This window comes from Myotis daubentonii, chromosome 3, assembly GCF_963259705.1.
Source record: "Myotis daubentonii chromosome 3, mMyoDau2.1, whole genome shotgun sequence".
In the NCBI taxonomy this organism is placed as follows: Eukaryota; Metazoa; Chordata; class Mammalia; order Chiroptera; family Vespertilionidae; genus Myotis; species Myotis daubentonii.
In genome coordinates, this window is record NC_081842.1 from 185,238,311 (window position 1) to 185,262,672 (window position 24,362).

Sequence of the window (24,362 nt, forward strand, 5' to 3'; positions counted from 1 at the left end):
TTATTACAGTGTACATGCTCACTAAATAATCATATAGAACAGTAGTCGTCAACCTTTCGGACCTCATGGACCTCCAGTGGTCCGTGGACCACCAGTTGACGACCGCTGGTATAGAAGGCTTATTCATTTTATTTGTTTCATTAGAAAAGGAACTATACAAAATTTTAGGGGAAAGAAACTCAATAAGCATTTGGCAAATTAATGTATTGTATCCAATTCCACCTGAGACTATTGCTTATAATTTCAGTATTGTATATTGAAGTGGAGGTTTCTTTCTTAGAAAACTCTGAACAGCCTTGTTGGCTGCCATGTCTATTTAGATTTCAGGGCCACTGTTTCTTAAAGCAGTAGGCAGAAAGCCCTGTCAGTCTTGAGAGGTGCTAGAATTTTTCTAAATATCCATTTAAACAATAACACTAATAGAAACAGTGAGCTATACCTATAAATGAAAGATATGAAAGAGCTAAAAACAGATAGTAAATAAGGAGATCCTGCAAATCACTTCTGGAAGTGGCTAAAACATATTTCAAGAAAGTTATATTTCCTTTATGTTTATTCATTGAATAAACACTTAGTGTAATAAGAACCAGGGGTGGTGCTATTCAGTGAGGACAAAAAGTTGAAAAAGATATAATGCTAATGTTCAAATACTCGTAGTCTGGTAGGCAAGACAGACCTAGAGCTAATATGTAATATGAAGTATGTACAAGGGGCTTTGAGAGAATAAATGAACTTCCTAGTGAGTTATTCTATCTGAGGGGGCCAGGACCTGGAAGAGAAGACACACAGAAAGATGAAATTAGAATTTTACTTTTTCTTATATTAACAGCATTCCTAGTTTATTGGGTTGCAGATATTTGTTATTCTTACAAAAGGATATTGGTATTTTAAACTTCATCATTAGGTGTCTGAAATGAAGAGTCAGTGGTTTACAAACATGATTGAAAGAGAGGAAAAAATAGAAGGATATGGCCAGCTAATATAGTCCTATTATGGTCTGAACCAGATTGAGGATTAGGGTCACCCAACCAGGATGGACAGATCTCAAGAAGTTGTTTTCTTTTTTTTTTTTTTAAATATATTTTATTGATTTTTTACAGAGAGGAAGGGAGAGAGATAGAGAGCTAGAAACATCGATGAGAGAGAAACATTGATCAGCTGCCTCCTGCACATCTCCCACTGGGGATGTGTTTGCAACCCAGGTACATGCCCTTGACCGGAATCGAACCCGGGACCCTTCACTCCGCAGGCCGACGCTCTATCCACTGAGCCAAACCGGTTTCGGCAAGAAGTTGTTTTCTTAATGATTAATCCAGTTGTGGCATATGCTTACAGACAAATAATGGAGCAGAGATCAGATACTCTTTTGGATTCTAACATGTAGACACCATCATAGATTTAACTAATACAATAAAAGTAATTTTAGCACACTATATTCATAGTAATTAAGTTCTTGGACTATAAAATAATAATTTCTTAAAATTCAGACTGATACTACCTCTAGGAAACTTCATCTCTCTCCATCTTTCTCTTGCCTCATTTCAGGTTAAAATGTACATTCTATATGTCCCCATATATCCCTATACTAATTGTATTGATGGTACTCATTACATTATGTGATTGTTCACTAGCTCCCTGCCAGGCTGTCAGCTCCCCAAGGGAGCTATGTCTATAATATCAATGTGTTACACAGTACCTTTTTAAAAGTAAGTGTTGCCCTAATTGGTTTGGCTCAGTGGATAGAGCATCGGCCTGCGGACTGAAAGGTCCCAGGTTCGATTCCAGTCAAGGGCATGTACCTTGGTTGCGGGCACATCCCCAGTAGGGGGTGTGCAGGAGGCAGCTCATCGATGTTTCTCTCTCATCGATGTTTCTAACTCTCTATCCCTCTCCTTTCCTCTCTGTAAAAAATCAATAAAATATATTAAAAAAATTAAAAAAAGTAAGTGTTATAGTGATTTAAAAAAACACATACATAATCTCTAAGAGGCTTATTGAAAAATAAGAGGCCAGCTTGGGTAGTGGAAAGAGCTTTAGAAATGCTGCTGTATTCCTCTAATTGTGTGATTTCCCCCCAGAGTCCTTATTAGGACTAATAAAGCAAAAACTTATTCTCCTTGCAGAATGAACTAAAATGTGCACACTGAGTACCATGTCTTCTGCTGGCCCTGTAGCACCTAAGAATATTGCTCATGTGTTCTCAGTACCATGGGCCATCTAGAAAGAAGCTTGATATCCACCCTGGATGAGTTCATCTAGTAGTGCCAGAGTTTCTTCCACAGATCCACCAAGTCTTTGTGATACCCCTGAAGCAACTGTACTCTTAGATTGGATCATTCTGGATAGTACTCTGAGCCTTCTGCAATGGTGGTGACATTGGTTATGTAACCATGTCCATAGGACCAGAATGCTAGGCTGGCTATATGGTGAGATATGCCCAGCAGCCAGGAAAGTTCCATTTGGGCACCCTCAGATTTAAATATAGATAGCACTGTATATAAAACACTAGCACAATAAAAAGCATTAATTTTCTTTTCTGTATTACACACTTGTTGGGTACCTGGGAACATTGGCACATGAGTGCCCTCAGTGTTAAGCTATAGGTTCTCTGCTGAAGTTGCTACGTCAGAAAAAGTCACATGACACTGTGGCACAGTAAACCTCCAGTAATAAGTGAGTTAATAGGTATCTCTTGTTCTGACAAGGAGGTCCCACAAGACAAATGTCTCCATTAGTCCATCCAATTTAGGTACATGTGTAGATTATCAAATTCTAAAAAAACTTTGAATTGACTAGGATAGTGACAACTGGGTAAGCAACCAGCTATGAGTGCTGAGGAATGAGCTGCTTATATGTGAAGAAGTTCCTGATGTGAAAATGTTTTGCACATCAGTGTACACGCTACATAGTGTTAAATCAGGCATTGCACACCATTTCTAAGCAATGTTCAGAGTAGCTGCAAACTGTTCCTGAGGAATTGCTGACAATGCTGAGTTACGCAATTTGCTTGTAACATGTGTATAGCATTGTATTAAGTTTTGCATACACAGTACCAATGTTCACAGACAGATTTCTATAGCCTGTCAATATTAGCTTTTGAACTTAATGCCTTTGGGTGCAGTATTTCAGGTAACTTTAAACTTCTGCTGCTGTGCTGACAGGCGCTTGTTAGCCTTAATATTCAATGATAGTTTTCTGCATTACTTAATCTCTGGCAAGAGTTAATTGACTTAAAGTTCTTATTATTAGCAGCTATCTTCACCTGCACTTACCATCTCAGTAATTAGCCATGTTCACAGTGGTGTACCCTTAATTCCAAACTAGTCAATGGTTCATGCCTGGCTGAAGCCTAGCTGGCCGTGTTACTCTAACCTACACTCCCATTTGATCTAAAAAACATAGCCCGGGTGTGGGGTCTGCATGGGAGACACAGTGTGTTAATTTACAACTGCTACCCTAGGAGCAGATACGGGTTCTGCAGAAGTAGCTGAGAAAACAGGTAAACATGTTGTGGTCAGGGAACTAAGACTTCCACAGGGCCTTCAGTGCCAGGCTTCGATATGATTTTCCCCAAACTTCTTTATTCTCTTTGTGCTCCATTTTCCTTCCAGTATTTTTAAAGGAAATGTATTGCCATCCTAAACATCCCAGGTCAAGGGCTTAATTAATGCTTTAAAGTAAAAATTCCAAAACACCAGGAGAGTTCGTCATTTTCTCCCTGGGTTGTTTTGTGAAGAGGGAGGAGAGAAGGTGAGGAGGAACCCCTCCTGTTCCATGATTACATCCTACCCACTCATTTTCTCCTTTTCTCCTCTGCTTTTGATTTTTAGTGGCAGTCTTAGCAGAATGTCAAGATCAATTTGCAGCATGGTTTAACTCAAGGTTTGCATTCTGCCAGCAGCAATTGTCCCTGCAAACAATGCTGTGTGTTCGTGTAACTTCAGAAGCTTTCAGAAGGATCATGACAAGGGCAGCATCTAATGACTTTATTAGTGTAGGATTTCAAATGGGCTCCGTAATTGTTCATATCTCTTTGTCAGCAAGTCATAATTACTGCTCAGCATTGTCCAACGGTACACTTATGAATAGTTTCCTAATAGTACTGAAAGGAAGGAAAAGAGGGAAATGATAAAAGGTGATGGCCTCATGATTGAGAACAAGTCAGTCTGTATACAGATGATGGCTAAACTGTTTATGATACATTCTTTACTCTTTTTAAAATAGAAGATCGTCCTTTTAAAAATGTTCTTTGAAGTAACTTTAAATGACCAGTTTATAAGCCTTTTTTATTCTGATTTAGATACTTCCCACACTTCTACCTAGTAATATACCCATAACTGTCCGATGGCATATGCATTGTGTTAGAATCAATCATTTGTGTAAAAGTATATATATTTTCTCAATATTAATTACTGCTATTCAGGAAATATGCATTTAACTCAGATACAGTAGTTGATGTGTTTTCAGTCTATGTGAAAACTATTGTTAGAAAAGAACAGTCAAGAGAAACCAAGATGGCGGCATAGGTTAACGCTGGAGATTGCTGCCTCGAACAACCACTTCAAAAAAAAAAACAACTAAAGACGGAACGGACATCATCCAGAACCACAGGAAGGCTGGCTGAGTGGAAATTCTACAACTAGGAGGAAAGAGAATATCATACCCAGACTCAGAGGAGGCGCAGTGCTGAAGTGAAATACTCAGGTGCGGAGTGCGTGCGAGCGGGCTGGCGGCGGAGGGCGCGGTTGTTGTTTTCCATCGGGAGGGAGTTTCAGACTCTGAGCTCCAGATCCGGGCGAGTCTCTAGGGACCCAGACTCAAACAGGAGAAGCGGGACTGTCTGGCTTCGGTCGGAACTCGAAGGCAGCTTTCTCTCCGAGGTTTGCAGCAGTTGCTGGGACTCTGTGAGGCAGAGCCCCTAGGGACGGAACTGAGAGCAACCATAACTGCTCCCTCCGGCCCGCCCTGTAGATCCCCAGGGACCCGCCCTGCCCAAGCCCTGCGAAGTGCCATTTGCCGGATAGCCTCAGGCAAACGCTAGATTAGCACCGCCCTAGAGATCCAGCACAGAAGCTCTCCCACTGCAGACACAGCTGACTCTCATAGCCAGTTAGCCTGGAAGTCAAATCACCCCCCGATATTGCCCACATCAATCAAGGCTTAACTATAACAAGACTGCGCACAAAGACCACTAGGGGGTGTACCAAGGAAGCATAAAAAATGCGGAGACAAAGAAACAGGACAAAATTGTCCATGGAGGATATTGAGTTCAGAACCACACTTTTAAGGTCTCTTAAGAACTGTCTAGAAGCTGCCGATAAATGTAGTGAGATCCTCAAGAAAACTAATGAGACCCTCGATGTTATGATAAAGAACCAACTAGAAATTAAGCATACACAGACTGAAATAACAAATACTATACAGACTCCCAACAGCAGACCAGAGGAGCGCAAGAATCAAGGCAAAGATTTGAAATGCGAAGAAGCAAAAAACACCCAACCAGAAAAGCAAAATGAAAAAAGAATCCGAAAATATGAAGATAGTGTAAGGAGCCTCTGGGACAGCTTCAAGCGTACCAACATCAGAATTATAGGGGTGCCAGAAGATGAGAGAGAGCAAGATATTGAAAACCTATTTGAAGAAATAATGACAGAAAACTTCCCCCACCTGGTGAAAGAAATAGACTTACAGGTCCAGGAAGCACAGAGAACCCCAAACAAAAGGAATCCAAAGAGGACCACACCAAGACACATCATAATTAAAATGCCAAGAGCAAAAGATAAAGAGAGACTCTTAAGAGCAGCAAGAGAAAGAAACTCAGTTACCTACACGGGAATACCCATACGACTGTCAGCTGATTTCTCAACAGAAACTTTGCAGGCCAGAAGGGAATGGCAAGAAATATTCAAAGTGATGAATACCAAGAACCTACACCCAAGATTACTTTATCCAGCAAAGCTATCATTCAGAACGGAAGGTCAGATAAAGAGCTTCACAGATAAGGAAAAGCTAAAGGAGTTCATCACCACCAAACCAGTATTATATGAAATGCTGAAAGGTATCCTTTAAGAAGAGGAAGAAGAAGAAAAAGGTAAAGATACAAATTATGAACAACAAACATGCATCTATCAACAAGTGAATCTAAGAATCAAGTGAATAAATAATCTGGTGATCATAATAGAATCAGGGACATAGAAAGGGAATGGACTGACTATTCTTGGTGGAGAAAGGGGTGTGGGAGATGCGGGAAGAGACTGGACAAAAATCGTGCACCTATGGATAAGGACAGTGGGTGGGGAGTGAGGGTGGAGGGTGGGGTGGGAACTGGGAGGAGGGGAGTTATTGGGGGGAAAAAAGAGGAACAAATGTAATAATCTGAACAATAAAGATTTAATTAAAAAAAGAAACGAAAAGAACACTCAAAAGTGATACTGTTGACAAGATAGTTCAAAAGAACAGCATTGTAAATTTTTATCAAATCTTATTTTTATCATGAACTACATCTTTCTTAGTACTTCATTGATATCAGTTTGTAATGATCTAGTCAGAGTGACCTGGGTCTTAGTTGTTATTAAATTAGATCTCTGCCTTTTTCTACTAATATGATTAACACTGGAGGCCCAGTGCACGAATTCGTGCACGGGTGGGGTCCCGGCCAGCTGAGGGGAGGGGCTGCGGGTGGTTGGCAGGCTGGCCCCGTCCCTGATTGGGGTTGGGGGGGCGGGGGGGGGTCAGGGGCAGGGCTGGCCAGGGGAGGGGCCAGCAGGCCCCACCCCCTGGTCAAACTTCCAGTTGAACTCCTAGTCGAACTCCCAGTTGAGGGGATAATTTGCATATTAGCCTTTTATTATATAGGATGATCTTTTGAAATTCGGATTCTATGAACTCTCCCAAGTTTTATCACTCATAAATTATACCTTAATTCCTTATCTCATCATTCTTTTTTTTTTTAAATATATTTTACTGATTTTTTACAGAGAGGAAGGGAGAGGGATACAGAGTTAGAAACATTGATTTAGAGAGAAACATCGACCAGCTGCCTCCTGCACACCTCCTACTGGGGACGTGCCCGCAACCAAGGTACATGCCCTTGACCTGAATCGAACCTGGGACCTTTCAGTCTGCGGGCCGACGCTCTATATCCACTGAGCCAAACCGGTTTGGCTTCTCATCATTCTTGATAATCCTCTTCGTTCCTAAATATGTCCAACTCCAGAAAACTTTTATTTTTCTCTTTATTTACCACACTTAAATGTGGTTTTCAACAGAAAATAAATCACCTTATATATTTTGATTTCAAACATCTGTCTCTGACCAACACTTCCTATAGTACATACTTACTCAAGTATCCGCAGTGCTAGAGTTTTTTATCTCATAATGCCATATAATCTGTTGACCCCCCACCACTTGACTTCATTCATGTCTCCAATCTTCATTTCTCGTCCTATTTAGATTTCAAGGTTCACCAGTATCACTTCCTTGTATACTTTAAATTTCCTCATTGCTGTCTCCTTCCATTATACTCATTTTGTTGAACCAAATTATTCAGCTTCTCTATGCCTATGCACTTGCAGTTAAACTTGGTGGAGAAAATTGCACTGACTGATTTTTTTTTTTTAATAAACACAAACTTTAAATGAATACACAATAATGCTGAGCAAGCCTACATGTGATTTTCTAGCTAATTCTTTTTCCCTGGACGAGAGGTTTTATTTCATACCACCTCTCATTCATGAAAGAAATATCTCATGTCCCCCTCTATTCCCCTTCCAAACTGCCCTCACTAGTTGATTGAGAAAATGGACGTCATCAGACAAAGATGACCTTAATATTCTGTTCTTCAAGTCTCCATTTAAATGTCTCCTCTTCAAAAAGGCCTGATGAACCTTTCTAGAGAAAACTTCTCCACCATTATTCTCTTTCATAGTACTCGCCTAGAACTTTTCATAATAAACTATTACTTTTGCTTATTTAAAAACATTTTTTTTGTAATTCTTCCACTGGGATATAAGTTCATAACAGCAAGAATTACATTGGTCTTTTCCACTTTTATTTCTTTCTACAATCTCAATAATTATTTGTGAATGCATGAGAGCATAATGGTTAAAAGTATGAATGATTTTTGGATTTAGTCAGACGAGGATTGGAATTCTAGCCATGCCACTAGGCCACCATAGTGACATTGGGCAAGTTGCCTAAGCCTTCTAAGTTGCATTTTGTGTATTGGAAATGGTGATTTAGAAAACCACATCCCTCAGAGTTGTTATTAGATTTGAATGGGATAATTAAGTTTTAAAAGTCTAGCACTATGTATATATTTGATTTCTTTGACATTTATGAACATGTTGACAGGACAAAGACGCTCTTTTATTTTCAAGAATCAGTGGTAGCACTCTGCACATTCAATTTTCTGGTGACAAAGAATTTATCTTATTTTAGCTCACATTTCTGAATCTTATTCTGAGGGAGACTTTTACTGTAGATGCCTTGTCATATGCCTTACTGAATTCCAGATAGTTGAAGCTTATGAAATGCTCTGGAGTTACCTCACGGTTTCTTGGGCTGGTTGTGTTCTTAATAATCCATGCTGCCTTCTAGTCATCACTACTGTATTCTAAGTGTTCATGCTCCATTGTTTAAGTGACTTTTCTAGACTGTTTAGGAGACTGAGATCAAGTTTACTGGTCTGTATTTTTTTGAAAATCAAGGTATTTACTTGTTTTTAAGGATGCAGATTCCTCAGATGGTAGTAATTTCTATTATCATTCATTCTAGCTTTTTGCTGTCCCATTTGTTCAACTACCTATCCATTTCTTTTTTTTTTTTTTTTTTTTTAGTCCCACATTTTAAAAATGTTTTAATGCAAGATAAATAACAGGACATTAGCATTTTCCTACACTTCAAGTTAGCAGACAAGATGTTGAAAAATTTACATTATAATCATATTCCCCATACAAAATCCTTTTAAAAAAACAAATGCATAACCCAACTGTATTCAGTCCATCCAGCTCTCTGGTCTCGTAGGAGACAGGCACACCAAATGGTTTCCTAACTGTCCCGGACACCTATCAGATTTACATTTTCTTGGTGGGATCTCTGTTTACATAATACAATAGCTTAAAACATTTGCTCTTTTCCGATCCTTCTTAAGGGAATAAAATCCTTTTTAGCCCTTCTGCTTTAAACTGGATCAGGCAGACTTGAAACCTTACATTGTACCGTTCTTCTTAAAATCAAGTTGTCTGGCTAAAGGTTGGTTTATTGTGCAACCGAGAGCATCTGTCTCCATGATGACATGCTCCAATTTTGAAATAAAATGAACAGTTGACTTTGTCCTTCTTGGTGCCGAAGATGGAGGCCAAATACTCCGCCATTTCCCACCGGCAGCCACCGAAAGCGCTGCCGACGCCTCCGACACTGCCCCCCATTTCTTTATCTAGTAAAGTATCCATTAAGCATTTACTGTACCATATCACTCCTTATTTTCTCTCCTACATATTTTGTCTGTTTTTCCATTTAGCATTTATTATTTTCCTGCTTTAAAAATGGACATAATAGCTACACAAAAATAAATGTAATATAAAACAGGAAAATAACATCAGATAAAAACCAAATAAAAGTGTTAAATAATACTATATAATAAATAGGCAATATTCAAATTGACCATCACACCCTTGCACAAGATGGCTGTCCCCATGTGATCACAAGATGGCCGGCAAGGGAGGGCAGTTGGGAACGATTGGGCTGGCAGGGGAAGGCATTTGGTGGCCATCGGGCCAGCAGGGGAGGACAGTTGGGGACGATTGGCCCGGCAGGGGAGGGCAGTTGGGGGCGATCGGGCCGGCATCGATTCGGCTGGCAGGGGAGTGGTTAGAGGGCGATCAGGCTGGCAGGCAGATGAGCTGTTGGGAGCCAGCAGTCCTGGATTGTGAGAGGGGTCCCAGATTGGAGAGGGTACAGGCTGGGCTGAGGGACACACCACCCCCTGCACAAATTTCATGCACCGGGCCTCTAGTGAGTATTTATAAACACTTGAGTTGACTCAAGTTTTGTGCATGAACACTAAATATAGCTCTGTAGTTCTGTCAGCTAAAGGGGAAAAATGGAAATGTAATAGGCATATCCTCATTTAATCATTTATACATCTAATATATATTTATTGAGTTTCTGTTTTTTGCCAGGTACTATAGCCTAGCCCTAGAGTTTATAATTTATCATTTGCAATTTTCATTGTCTGATTAAAGGAAGTGTAATAGTTCATCTCAAGATTTTTGGCACGAGACTTAGTGTAATCACTTTGTAAGTTATATAAATGTCTAATTACTCTGTTGTATACCTGAAACTCACATAACATTGTATATAAACTGTAATTGAAAATTGAAAATAATTTAAAAAAATATTTTTAAATTTTCCTAGCACTGAGTTCAAGGAAGAATTTTATTATATGCTTTTCTGATGGAGAGTCATTAGGTAACATGATAAACCATTATTTTTCTACTGTTATTTTGCATAAGAGCGATTATTTAAACAGATGTTTCTTATATCAATCTCCTATAAAAAGCAGAGGGCTTTGTATTAAATCTTTTTTTGTATTAAATCTTTTATTGTAATCATAATTCTTTAGGGAGCTTATGTAATATGGTCCTTAAATACTCCTTTTTTTTTTCATAAACACAGATAACAGTATGGTGATTACAAGAGGGTGTGTGGGGGCAGTAGAAGAGGGTAAAGAGGGGATATATGGTGATGGAAAGAGACTTGACTTTGGATGGTGAACACAATACAATATATAGATGATGTATTTAGAATTGTATACCTGAAATCTGAATAATTTTATTAACCAACGTCACCCAAATAAATTCAATAAAAAATCACTTTGGGCACACATACACACACAAGTGTTAATTTTTTTATTATCTAACTTGTAACAGGTATAGATCTCCCAGGAAAAGCCTCCATAGTCACCTACTCATTCAATTCTCTGTCAAACGTCAATTATCTCAAGTGGGCCTTTGTCAAGTGCTGGGCTGTACTTTTTGCTTGGAAGCTTTTTTAAATTACTAAAGTGCTAATTTTCTGTGCTTTTGGTCATTTATCTTTAAATATTTTCCTTCTGTGTATAAGATTTATCTAATGCTCTCACACATTTTTTTTTTATCCACTAGAATGATAATTCTTTTCAAATACATAAGGAAATGAATGTCAGGGTTCTAAGAGAAACTGACCAACTCTGAAATATATTATGCTGAACATTTTTTTATGTAATAAATCACAAAGTCTCAGAATTTTGCAGCTGGGAAAAAGTCAGAGAACGTGATGGCATGAAAATTATATATATGCTAGAGGCCTGGTGCATGAATTCGTGCACGGGTGGGGTCTCTCTGGGTGGCCTGCAGGGATCGGGCCAAAACTCGCAGTCCAATGCCTCCTGCAGCTCCTACCTGCTGCTGCCGCTCATCCCGGCCTGCCACGGGCTTGGACCCAGTCAGTCCCGATTGATTAGGAGAGGTGAGTGCTGCCACAGCAGCGCTTGCCAGCCATGAGCCCTGCATCTGGCTGCCTCCCAAGGGGAGTGGCCTGCAGAATCGTGGCCTGCAGCTCTCCGATAAACCCCTGAAGGAACCTGGATTTTGAGAGGGCGCAAGCCAGGCTGAGGGACCCCACTGGTGCACGATCGGGTTGGGGAGGGACCGTGGAAGGACTCCAGGGTGTGTCTGGCCCATCTCGCTCAGTCCTGATCAGCTGGACCCCAGCAGTAAGGTAACATACAGGTCGGAACATCTGCCCTGGTGGTCAGTACTTGTTATAGTGACTGGTCGACCAGTTGACTGTCTGCCCCCTGGTGGTCAGTGCACATGTTGAGCAACCTTAGCATATCATTAGCATATTACACTTTGGTTGGTTGTTCAGTTCTGCTGTTTGGGCTATTTGCATATTACCCTTTTATTATATAGGATTCAAATATCTATCCTAGAGTAGGACATGATCTTATCATATGGTGATGCTGATACAGACTATAGAAATTATATAACACTGTAATACAGTACCAAGCATGGCACTGTATTATAGTGTAACTAAAGGCCTGATGCACGAAATTCGTGCAAGAGTAGGCCTTTCTTCCCCCGACTGCCGGCACCAGCTTCCCTCTGGCACCCGGGACCCAGGCTTCCCTTGCAGCCCCAGCTTCAGACATCTGGTCTAATTAGCATATTACACTTTTTTATTATTATAGATTCCTTGTTTAGTGATAAGAGTATGGTATTGTTATTATAACATATTTTAGGAACCATTTTTCCATATTCTTAAGTTTGGGAGGAAAACCAATTTGACTCTGAAGCACATAAAGAGGTTTAAAATATCCAAATGTTAACATATTAGATAAAGTAGGAATTACTGCAAACAGCGTTAATACTGTAGGAAGAACAAAGACTTTGGAGTCAAACAAACCTGATTTTCTATTTGCTAGTTGTTTCTTTGGATAACAATCTTTCTGAGCCTTAGCTTTCTCATATATAAAATGAAGATAATGATACCTACTTTAAGAATTAGTCTGTAGGTTAATAAATATTACCTATTTTCCCTCTCTTTTATGTGCTTCAGAATCAAATTGGTGCTAGGAATGCAATGATGATTCATCTCCTCCTAAGAGCTTCCCAGGAGCACCATCTTGGAACACAAAGTTCTCCTTGACTTCTAAGCACCCATTCCCTTCTCTGATTTCCCCCAACACTTATTCTGAACCTCTACACCTAGGCACCAGTTATACCATATATGTTTTCTTTTGGGGGTCCTTGATTTATCAAACCCAAAATACCCTTAGTATATTAAGAACAGAAGCCATGTCTTGTCATATATTTAGAGCAGGGGTCCTCAAACTTTTTAAACAGGGGGCCAGTTCACTGTCCCTCAGACCGTTGGAGGGCCGGACTATAGTTTAAAAAAAAACTATGAACAAATTCCTATGCACACTGCACATATCTTATTCTGAAGTAAAAAAACAAAACGGGAACAAATACAATATTTGTATATGCATGTGGCCCACGGGCTGTAGTTTGAGGACCCCTGATTTAGAGGGTCCTCATAAATATTGATGTTTGGTTAAAGAACACAGAAGTATCTGGCATTTAGTATATATTTGCTTTTTTAAATTTTATTGATTTCAGAGAGGGAGAGAGATAGAAACATCAATGATGAGAGAGAATCATTGATGGGCTGCCTCCTGCACACCCCCTACTGGGGGTCAGTTCCCAACCCTGGGCATGTGCCCTGATGGGAATCGAACCATAACCTACTGATCCATATGTCACTGTTCAACCACTGAACCACACCAGCTGTGCTAAATTTGCTTTCTTATACAGCCCTGGGAAAATGAATCATCTTACATTTCTAAAGAAGGAATTTCTGCATTTGATAAGAGATTGGATTAGATGTTTTCTCTTATTCTCCCAACTAAGATTAATATGGGTTGTTTCAAGTAAATGTTTATGTTCTTATTAGTGGTGAGAAAAAGAGCCAGTTATCTATTACTAGAAGCCCGATGCCTGAAATTCGTGCAAGAGTAGGCATTTCTTCCCCTCCGCTGCTGGCACCGGCTTCCCTCTAGCACCCGGTACCCGGGCGACCCGGGCTTCCCTCGCAGCCCCTGCTTCGTCCAGAAGGACGTCCAACCTAATTAGCATATTACACTTTTTTTATTATAGATTATGGTTTCTCCAAAAATTAGTATAAATTAGTCCCTATAGGTTAGATATAGCCCCGTCTTTAAACAGTGCCTCAAAGCCTTTCCATTTGCATGATTTATAGATGACAATAAGGAGCTAGATTAAAGTTATTTAGTTCTTGTGTTTGTTTTTAATCCTCACCCAAGGGTATGTTTATTGATTTTTAGACAGAGCACAAGGGAGGGAGAGAGAGAGAAACATCGATATGAAAGAAACACTGATCAGTTGCCTCCTCTACACACCCTGAGTGGGATCAAACCTACAGCCCAGGTATGTGCCCTGACCAGGAATCCAACCCATAACCTTTTGGTGTATGGGATGACACACCAACCCACTGAGCAACCTTGCCAGGCTAGATTTTTATTTGCTGGTTGGTTGGTCTTAGAGAGAGACAAAGAGAGACATTGATTTGTTCCACTTTTTTATGCATTTGTTGGTTGATTCCAGTATGTGCCCTACTGGAAATGAAGCCCTCAACTTTGGTGTATCAAGAGGATGCTCTGATCAACTGAGCTACCTGACCAGGGCAGAAGTTACTTAGTTTTTAAAAACTCTGTCCACTGGCCCATGCCGCTCATATAAAGACCGACGCTGAGCCACACTGTAGATATGCCTTCAATTAAGTTGCAGAGTCCTAGTGGAGAGATATTTGAAGTTGATGCTGAAATTGCCAAACAATCTGTGACTATCAAGACCATATTAGAAGATTTGGGAATGGATGATGAAGGCAATGATGACCCAATTCCTCTACCAAATGTTAATACAGCAGTATTATAAAAAAAAAGGGGGGGGGGGTCATTCAGTGATGCACCCACCACAAGGATGACTGTCCTCCTCCTGAAGATGATGAGAACAAAGAAAGGTGAACAGATGATATCCTTGTTTGGGACCAAGAATTCCTCAAATTTGACCAAAGAAGACTTTTTGAACTTATTCTCTCTGCAAACTATTTAGACATCAAAGGTTTGCTTGATGTTACATACAAAACTATTGCCAATATGGTCAAGGGGAAAACTCCTGAAGAGATTTGCAGGACCTTCAATATCAAAAATGACTTTACTGAAGAAGAGAAGGAGAAGCCCAGGTACGCAAAGAGAACCAGTGGTGTGAAGAGAAGTGATAAGTTGTGCCTGACACTGTAACACTGTAAGGATTGTTCCAAATACCAGTTGCACTGCTCTGTTTATAATTGTTACTGTTAGGCAAACAGTAGACAAATGCAGCAGCAAATCAATTGTATTAGCAGAATATTGTCGTTGCATGTGTAGTTTGGGTCCAGATTCCAAACCTATGGCTGAGTTTCTTCCAGTATGATCAAAAGTATCTTTTTCCTTTGCTCTAAATAAAACTGAATTGTGGGTTATCTATTAAAAAACAACAACAACAAACAAAAAACTCTGTCCACTAGTATATTGAAACAATTTAGCAGTTTACTGTTACTGGAAAGTCTTAAGTCTCAGACACTTAGGAGATGCTTTTGAAATTAAATCTACCCAAATTCTCATTCTGTGTTTTCTTAAAATTGTCTTTAGTTTTGCTGTGTTCTCTAACATGCATACACTATTTGCATTTGCATGGAGAGGCATTATGCCATCCTTTTAGAATTTGATAATATGTATCATTAGCCATTAAATAATTCTACCTTTTTACCCTATAATTCCACTTCACAGACTTTTTTCCCCTAAGGATATAATTAAGGATATTTATTCCAGTATTCCTTCTAATGGGAAAAAAAAAGAAAAATCTCGTTCTAATAAGTGAAAAGTTATAAATATGGATACACACACACACACACACAGAGTGGCCAGATTATTATGACCATCTGACATTTGTAGGCAAATTAGCTATAATTTCGCGCTGAAGTTGCTAGAGGGCCAGACCATTATAAATAGGGAAGCAGGTTATTTACCATGACAGTACAAGTGATTTTTTTCTGAAAATATGGGTAAACAACGCGATTTAACAGCCTTTGAACGTGGGATATATTTGAACGTGAGTGGCCAGATTATTATGACCACCCCATCAGTACTTCATTGGGCCACCGTTTGCCTTCAATACTGCAGCGATTCTTCTTGGCATTGATTCCATGAGATATTGAAAGGTGATGCGAGGAATCTGACACCATGCCTGATGAATAGCACTGTCTAGTTCTGTGAGATTTGATGGTTGTGGAACCAGCTGCCTGATGGCTTTTTTAACTTCGTCCCACAAATGCTCAATTGGATTGAGATCTGGTGATTGTGGGGGCCATCTAAGCAAGGTAAAGTCTCCCTCATGTTCTTGAAAGCACTCCTGCACAATATGAGCACCGTGGCATGGCGCATTGTCTTCTTGGGAGAAGCCATCTCCACTGGGATACGCCATCAACATGATAGGATGAACTTGATCAGCAACGATACTTAGATATGTTGTGCTATTCAGATGTTGTTCCACACGAATTAAAGGGACCAAATCATGCCAGGAAAACATGCCCCAAATCAGGGATGGGCAACCCCGGCACGCGTGCCAAACATGGCAAGCCAGTAACTTTTTCTGGCACGGGAAACCCTCGCTTATAATCTTCCATTTACAATTTTTTTCTTAATATCGACTTTTTTATTTTTCAGATAAATTCAGTGTAGGTGCATCTTAGATAAATAAATAATTTTACATAAGTTATCTTAAAGACCATAGACATGGATTGACGAGAGAGGGGAAGAGCAATTTCTATGCCTCTGCCTTAACTCTCCCTGCCTTCCTAGATCCGACTAGTGTTTTGGTTTCATCCACATACGCTTATGAATCTTTGTTCTCCATGATGAATTTTGTTAAGTCTCATAATAAGAGTAGCCTGACGGATGAAAGTAGTAGCTCGTGCATATCTCTGAAGGTCACGAAATATAAACCTGATGTAAAATCTCTGTCATCAGTGATGCAGCAGCAAAAGTCCCACTGATAATATCAAACGGAGTCATAAAGTTTTCTGTCGGACTATCAGTGTACATGTATACATTAAAAAATAAATGTATTTTTCATCATCATATACTGTGTTTTTGTCGCTCGAATGAATTTTATTTCTTCAAGGTTCTTCACATACGTACGCCTTAAGAGATATCAAGTAGGCGTAACATGTTCTCAAAAAATTAGGGTTGGCACGCAGAAGAATTTTGAGTCAGAGATTTTGCTAGTTTTGGCACGCACTCACAAAAAGGTTGTCCACCCCTACCCCAAACCATAACACTGCCTCCACCAGTTTGAAGGGTTGTACTCATGCATGTGGGGTGCATGCTTTCATGCTGTTTCTGCCAAATTCTCACTCTGCCATCTGCATGATGCAACTGGAAACGTGATTCATCGGACCACATGACTTTTTTCCAATGCTCCACTGTCCAATCCTTGTGTTCCTGTACAAATTGGAGATGTTTTATCTTGGTAACTGCAGACAACCAAGGTGTTGAAACAGGCCTTCGGCTTCCATATGCCATACGATGCAGTGTATGGCTAATTTGCCTACAAACGTCAGGTGGTCATAATAATCTGGCCACTCAGTGTATATATTCTCAATGGAATATTATTCAACCAATTAAAATGCTGTTCTCCCTAGCTGGTTTGGCTCAGTGGATAGAGTGTCAGCTGCGGACCAAACGGTCCTGGGTTCAGTTCCAGTCAAGGGCCACGTACCTTGGTTGTAGGCTCCTCCCCGGCCCGGGCCCTTGTCGGGACTTGTGCAGGAAGCAACCAGTTGATGTGTTTCTCTCACATCGATATTTCTTTCTGTCTTTCCATCTCTCTTCCACTCTCTCTAAACATCAATGGAAAAATATCCTTGAGTGAGGATTATAAAAATAAAATGCTGGTTCACTACTATTGTGTAGAAGGTTAAAAAGTTGTATTCACCCAGACAGTGACGATATACTTGAACAAAAGACTGATTTAAAAAGGCAAATGTGATTAACATTGTGTTTAAAGTTTATGGAATTGATATTACATGTGTGTTTTTTAATCTTGTAAAGGAATTGCTATCTTTCAAATGTCATATTTATTGCATGATTGGCTAGTACATTCTCATTAGTCAAGACTCAAAAGGCATTAAAAAGGTATATAACGAAGTCTCCTACTTACCTGTGTCTCTCACTTACCTTCCACAGAGACAATGTTAGAAGTTTACTTATCCATCCAGAGATTATTTTACATATAAACAAGCTATTTACTATATCTATTTTCTCCCAGTTTTACACAAATGGTAAACACTATTTAACACCCTATTTTTTTCCATTGATACTACATATTAAATACATTCCATATCAGTTCATTTTATGGCTACATAATATTCCCTCCAATTCTAAAAGATACTATAATTTAATCAGATCCTGTTGTGGGAATTTGAATTATGTCCAATATTCTGCTATTACACGCTTACACTAATTAACTGTGCACTTAGGTGATTTCCACATGGAAATATATTTATAGACTAGGTTCCCAGATGTAGAAGTACTGATTTAAGAATATAGGTGCATTTTAAATTTTTTAACTATATTTCTATTGATTTCAGAGAGGAAGGGAGAAGAAGAGAGAGATAGAAACATCAATGATGAGAGAGAATCATTGATCGGCTGCCCCCTGCACGCCCCCAACTGGGAATCAAGCCTGCAACCCGGGCATGTGCCCTTGACTGGAATTGAACTGGGACCCTTTCCGCAGGCCCACACTCTATCCACTGAGCCAAACCAGTCAGGACTGCGTTTTTGTTGTTGTTGTTTTTATTTTTTTTTTAATATATTTTATTGATTTTCTACAGAGAGGAAGGGAGAGAGATAGAGAGTTAGGAACATCGATGAAAGAGAAACATCGATCAGCTGCCTCCTGCACATCTCCCACTGGGGATGTGCCCGCAACCCAGGTACATGCCCTTGACCGGAATCGAACCTAGGACCCTTCAGTCCACAGGCCAATGCTCTATCCACTGAGCCAAACTGGTTTCGGCTAGGACTGCGTTTTTAATTTTAATAGATATTGGAAATTGCCCATAAGGGAATTGGCACCAATTTTACTCTTACTAACGGTGTACACAAGTGCCTATTTCCCTATAACTTTGCCAATGCAAGGTATTACCAAGTTGTTTTACCTTTACTAATCTGACAGATAAAAATGGTTTCTTGCTCAGCCAGAGTAGCTCAGTTGATTGAGCATCATTGGTCCTGTACACCAAAAGGTTGCTGATTCGATTCCCTGTCAGGGCACATACCTGGGTTACTGGTTTGATCCCTGGATGGGGCATATAGGAAGGCAACCAATTGGTGTGTGTGTCTCTCTCTTCTCTCCCCCTCCCCCCTTTCCTTTTTTCCTCTCTCTAAGTATGTCCTCAGGTGAGAATTTTTTTGAAAAATCGTTTCTTGGTGTATAATTAGGAGTTAATTCATTTTGAGTTATTCTGATTATTCAATGTTTCTGAGCCATTACTGTTTCCATTTGTAGAAGTTGTCTTTATATATTGTTTGTTAAAATTTTTCCTCATTGTTTTGTTAGAGTTCTTTATATACAAGGGTAGGCAAAAGTAGGTTTATATTTGTACATATGCGAAACAATTTATTTTTGCATTATTATTTATTAATTATTGTATTATTTTCCATACAAACATCTGTAAACCTACTTAGGCCCACCCCTGTATTATGGATATTGAAGTATGGTAGCAATCATCTCAGGTAGAAACTGTAGTTTAACTTCTTTCTCAGAAGGCCTGGAAGTCTCATTCCAAATTTAGGAGACAAAGGACTGGAAAAAGTATGTAACTCCCTTTCTCTAAGCGTGGCTTGGTTTTTCTCCAGTCTTCTGAAACATTAAAATGTGCTGGGCGGCATATCTGGCGCTTCGGCCAGGCGGGACACGCTGTGCTCTCTGTTCCCAGAACACATAGCTAGGACGGTGGTCACTGTACTGATGCTGTACTGTGTCGGGAACAAATCGTGTAAACACGGCTTTGTAACTAACTTCGTGGTTTTTGCAAATGAAAACGCTGTAACTCTGTAGTCAGCACTGCAGTTCAGCCTTTGCTTCGGCAGGGTGCTGTAACTGTAGTCGCTGTCCAGCTTAATAAAGGCTCCTAAATCTTGATCTGAGTACCTGGTGGTCGTCTCCGCGGGTCACCCCATTACAGATATTAGTCTTTTTTCTGTGGTTTAAAATTTATAATTTTCCCCTCTATTTATTATTTATCTTTTGATCTTGTTATGTTTTTTACCATATAGAAAATAGTCAAAATTACCAATTTTGACTTTTATACTTAACTCTGCTCCAGCTTTACTAACCTTTTTATTTTTTTAATCCTTACCTGAGGATATGTTCTTATTGATGAGAGAGAGAGAGAGAGAGAGAGAGAGAGAGAGAGAGAGAGAGAGAGAAACATGGATCAGTTTCCTCCCGTACATGCCCTAACCCAGGGATCAAACCCGCAACCCAACTATGTGTCCTGAACAGGAGTCAAACCCACCATCTTTTGGTGTATGGGACAACACTCCAACTAGGCCCTTCTTGTTACCTTTTAAATATGCTAGATTCTTTTCCATTTGCTGTTCTCTCTGCCTGGAATTCTCTTCCTGGAGACATGTGTGGTGTTTCCCTTCCTCCTTCACCACTTTGAGTCTCTCTGATCAAATAACAACTTTGCAGTGAGACTTGCCCTAACTATGTATTTTACCCTCCCCGCCCCTGCTTTCTTTTTCGTCTATCACCTGAAGCTCACAGTCTTTAGAGCAGCGATTCTCAACCTGTGGGTCACGACCCCTTTAGGGGTTGAACGACCCTTTCACAGGGGTCGCCTAAGACCATCGGAAAACACATATATAATTACATATTGTTTTTGTGATTAATCACTATGCTTTAATTATGTTCAATTTGTAACAATGAAAATACATCCTGCATATCAGATATTTACATTACGATTCATAACAGTAGCAAAATTACAGTTATGAAGTAGCAACGAAAATAATTTTATGGTTCGGGGTCACCACAACATGAGGAACTGTATTAAAGGGTCGCAGCATTAGGAAGGTTGAGAACCACTGCTTTTAGAGGTATCTGTTTATTTGTCTCATATCAGATTGCAGATCATCTATATAAATGAAGCAAGTGAGAATTAACATCTTCAACATGGTAATCACCTCATAGGCTGGACACTTGGTCTAGTGAAGCTGCCATTTTCCAAAACATTGAGAGGATAACTTCTGTAAAAACTGGTTTCAGACACAGCGTAAAGCCTTACAAAGAAAGCAGTCCTGTGTCCTGAAAGCAGTGTTTTTTAAAGTGTAGTCCATTACCCGGGGGTGGGTTAGCAGCTTATTAAAAAAGGAGTTTCCTGGGCCTTACCCCAGATTTATTGATTCAGAATCTTTGAGGGAATGGGACTGAGGAACTTGCCTTATAAATAAACTTGCCAGGTGATTCCTAGACCATTAAAGCTTGATGATCACTTCACTGCATGCATAGTCAGTGCCCCCAGCTTAGTCATGTACCTTGTTTACCTAACTCAGTTTGAACCAAGATTTAGGATTATTTCTAAAAATCAAAGCCACTGTCAAAAGACAAAAGGGTATGACCCTGGTTGGTGTTCTCAGTGGTTAGAGTGTCGGTTCTGAGCACCAAAGGGTCGCAAGTTTGAATCCCTATCAGGGGCGCGTACCTGGGTTGCAAGTTCAATCCCTGTCCAGGTTGGGACTTATGCAGGAGGCAACCAGTCAGTTGATGTCTCTCTCTCTCACATCAATGTTTCTCCCTCTCCCTCTCTCTCTCTCTCTCCTCTACTCCCTCTCTCCCTTCTCTTTCTAACAATCACTGGAAAAAAATATCCTCCGGTGAAGCTTAACAACAAAAATACACACAAAGGAGTATGTACCCAGCGTGCTGAAGATCAATCCTAATGGAGGAACTTCAGAAATGAGCTAAACAATGAGATGGGCTTACAGACTTGTGGAAATGATAATGTAGAAAACAAAACTCTTTGGCTAGCCTCATTTGCAGATGCCTAACATCTCACTTTACACATTAAAGGACCCTGGCTTTAATTTTCCCATTAAAGGGAAAAGGGGAAGAAAGGAGAGTTGTGTGTTGGCAAATAAGTATATGATCTCTAAGATACCTTATCTTATGTTCTGGTTTTTCTACCAAAGTACATAAATATGGTTGAACAAACACATGAATGATTATGTGTAAGTAGTACTATATTAACACATAAAGATTATGTGTAAGTTATTACTATAGTAAAAACACTAGTTTGGTTTGTTACCAAAGCGGCTTCAAAAGAAATAATATAAGGTTAGCAGCTGCAGCCAAGGAAGTACACCAGTATATAGAAGATTTACCTCAAACTATGAGAAGTCCTATAGCAGTGTTGAACATGAATTGCTTCTGCTCAGTAAACTCATTTTGGAGAAATGGTTCACACATTATCAGAAAGACATTTAATGTGTTTAATGGCTCAAGAGTAAACAGCCAGAAATTTTGATATTGACTCTTGGTTTTAAAGTAATTAACATTAAACATATAGATGTATTAAAAAGAAAATAGTGATTTAGTTTCATATCCACTTTTCAATATGTGACTTTTTGTAGTATTGCACAGCTGCAGCATCTAGAATTGTATTTTCTCACTTTCCAATATCTATAACTGCTCTTTCATTCTTTGAATTAAAGTAAAACCAGTGACTTTTTATTTGGTCAGCAGTTCTTGGATGCTGTATCTTATACAAAAAATCTTTTCGTGTTGGCCTCTCAGTATAAACTATCATTTTAATCCTAAAAGTTATTATGATAAAAATATTAACTATCATTATACAACTGATAATAAAATAGGTACCGATTTTAAGGGACTACTATATTCTAAGAACAAATCTGAGCGTTTTCTTTATTTTTACAAGAATGTAAGTATTTTAAAGATGGGTTATTCCCACCTTACATCTCAGGCACCTTTAAACTTATGGGAGCCACACTGAAATGTAATATTCAGGAAGCCTCACCCAGTTTTGCAGCCTCCATTTTTTATCAAATGTGCCTTTTTTTACAGTTTCTAGTACAGAGTAACTAAGTAGTAAATGTTTGTGGAATTTCATCGCCCTCCCCCTAAATTGCTGTTTCTTTTAGTATATATTTTATGTTGAAGTACAACTTGGTAAAAATTAGTAACTTATGTAATTATGACTTTGATTGAAAGAAACTAAGCTATATCCTGTTTTGAATTAAAATGAGACTACTTTTTTTCATATCTGATTTATTAGTAATCCTGATTTCCATTAGCAAGTTAGAAAATATCTAGTATCTGTGCTTCAAAGACTGAAAATTTTACTAATGATTAATATATGCTAGCCATCAGATGTTCTATTTATTTTTCTCTCCAAACTTTTGATTAAAAGGTGAGATTTTATCTTAGATTTCTAATAGCAAGAACTGGTGAATATGAGCTGTGGATTAGATTTTGTTTCTTCACCAAGGTCACAGTTTGAGTCTTCCCACTCCCTAATCCAACCCCCAGAGACAAATGAGTTTCGTTATTATACCTGATTTGTGATTAACTGTTTTCTTTATTTTATTTCCTTAACCCTTTTTCTTTTTCTACCTCCCTTTTTCTCTCCTTCATTTTACCCCCCTAGTATTTTGTTCTTTGTCTTTACATATTTGTCACTTTAGCTTTTTGTTTGAGAGGTTGATTAATCAACTGGTTTTTCCCCAGATAGGTCTGTGATAAGTAGGTTGTTTGATTTATTAAAATCAACACTAATAAAAGAGAAAAATGGTAATTGGTGTACGATGATACCCTTTTCATTGGCTAATCAGGACTATATGCAAATTAACTGCCAACTAAGATTGGCAGTTAACTGCCAACAAGATGGCGGTTAATTTGCATATGTAGGCACAATGCAGGGAGGCGAAAGGGAAAGCAGGAAGAACCCCCCTGCCACTGACAGTGATCGGAAACCCAGGGGGGAGCTAAGAGCTGGGGGGCAGGGCAAAGGCGGCCCTGGGGCCACCTTTGCCCTGCCCCCCAGCCATGATCGGAGAATCAGGTGCCTTTTCCGCCCTGGCCAGTGATAGCAGGAAGTAGGGGTGGAGCCAGCGATGGGAGCTGGGCACGGTCGAAGCTAACAGTCCCAGAAGCTAGGGGTCCCTTGCCTGGGCCTAAAGCGAAGCCCACGATCGTGGGGCCGCTACAGCTGTGGGTCCCCGCTGCCCGAGCCGGACGCCTAGGCCAGAGGCGTCAGGCCTGGGCAAGGGGCTGATCCTGCGATTGGAGAGTGATGGGGGTCAACGCCTGAGGGCTCCCAGTATGTGAGAGGGGGCAGGCTGGGCTGAGGGACACTTCCCCCCCACACACACACACCCAGTGCACGAATTTCGTGCACCGGGCCCCTAGTATTTTATGAAAAACACAAAGCCATTTTTCCTTCCCACAGAACAGTTGCCTTTGCGCCCCCCTTTGAGTTTGATATTGCAGGAGTCCAGTTACTGTAGACACCATTTATCCCTTCATGGCTCCTCACCCTGATGAACACCATATGCAGTTAGTTAGGTTGACAGCTTTGGTGTTGCCACTAAATGCACGGGCATACTTACCTCTTCTCAAGGAAGAAAATACCACAACAAAAGAACCACATTATTTTCTCGTAAAACAACTTGT

General features: G+C 39.8%; 1 protein-coding gene and 1 pseudogene across 4 annotated transcripts in view; both read left to right on the forward strand.

Moving 5' to 3' along the window:
* Positions 1 to 24,362, forward strand: part of FAF1 (Fas associated factor 1) — a 399,416-nt gene that overhangs the window by 293,615 nt on the left and 81,439 nt on the right. The gene's annotated exons all lie outside the window — the stretch shown is intronic.
* On the forward strand, positions 13,031 to 15,951 carry LOC132231095 (S-phase kinase-associated protein 1-like; annotated as a pseudogene).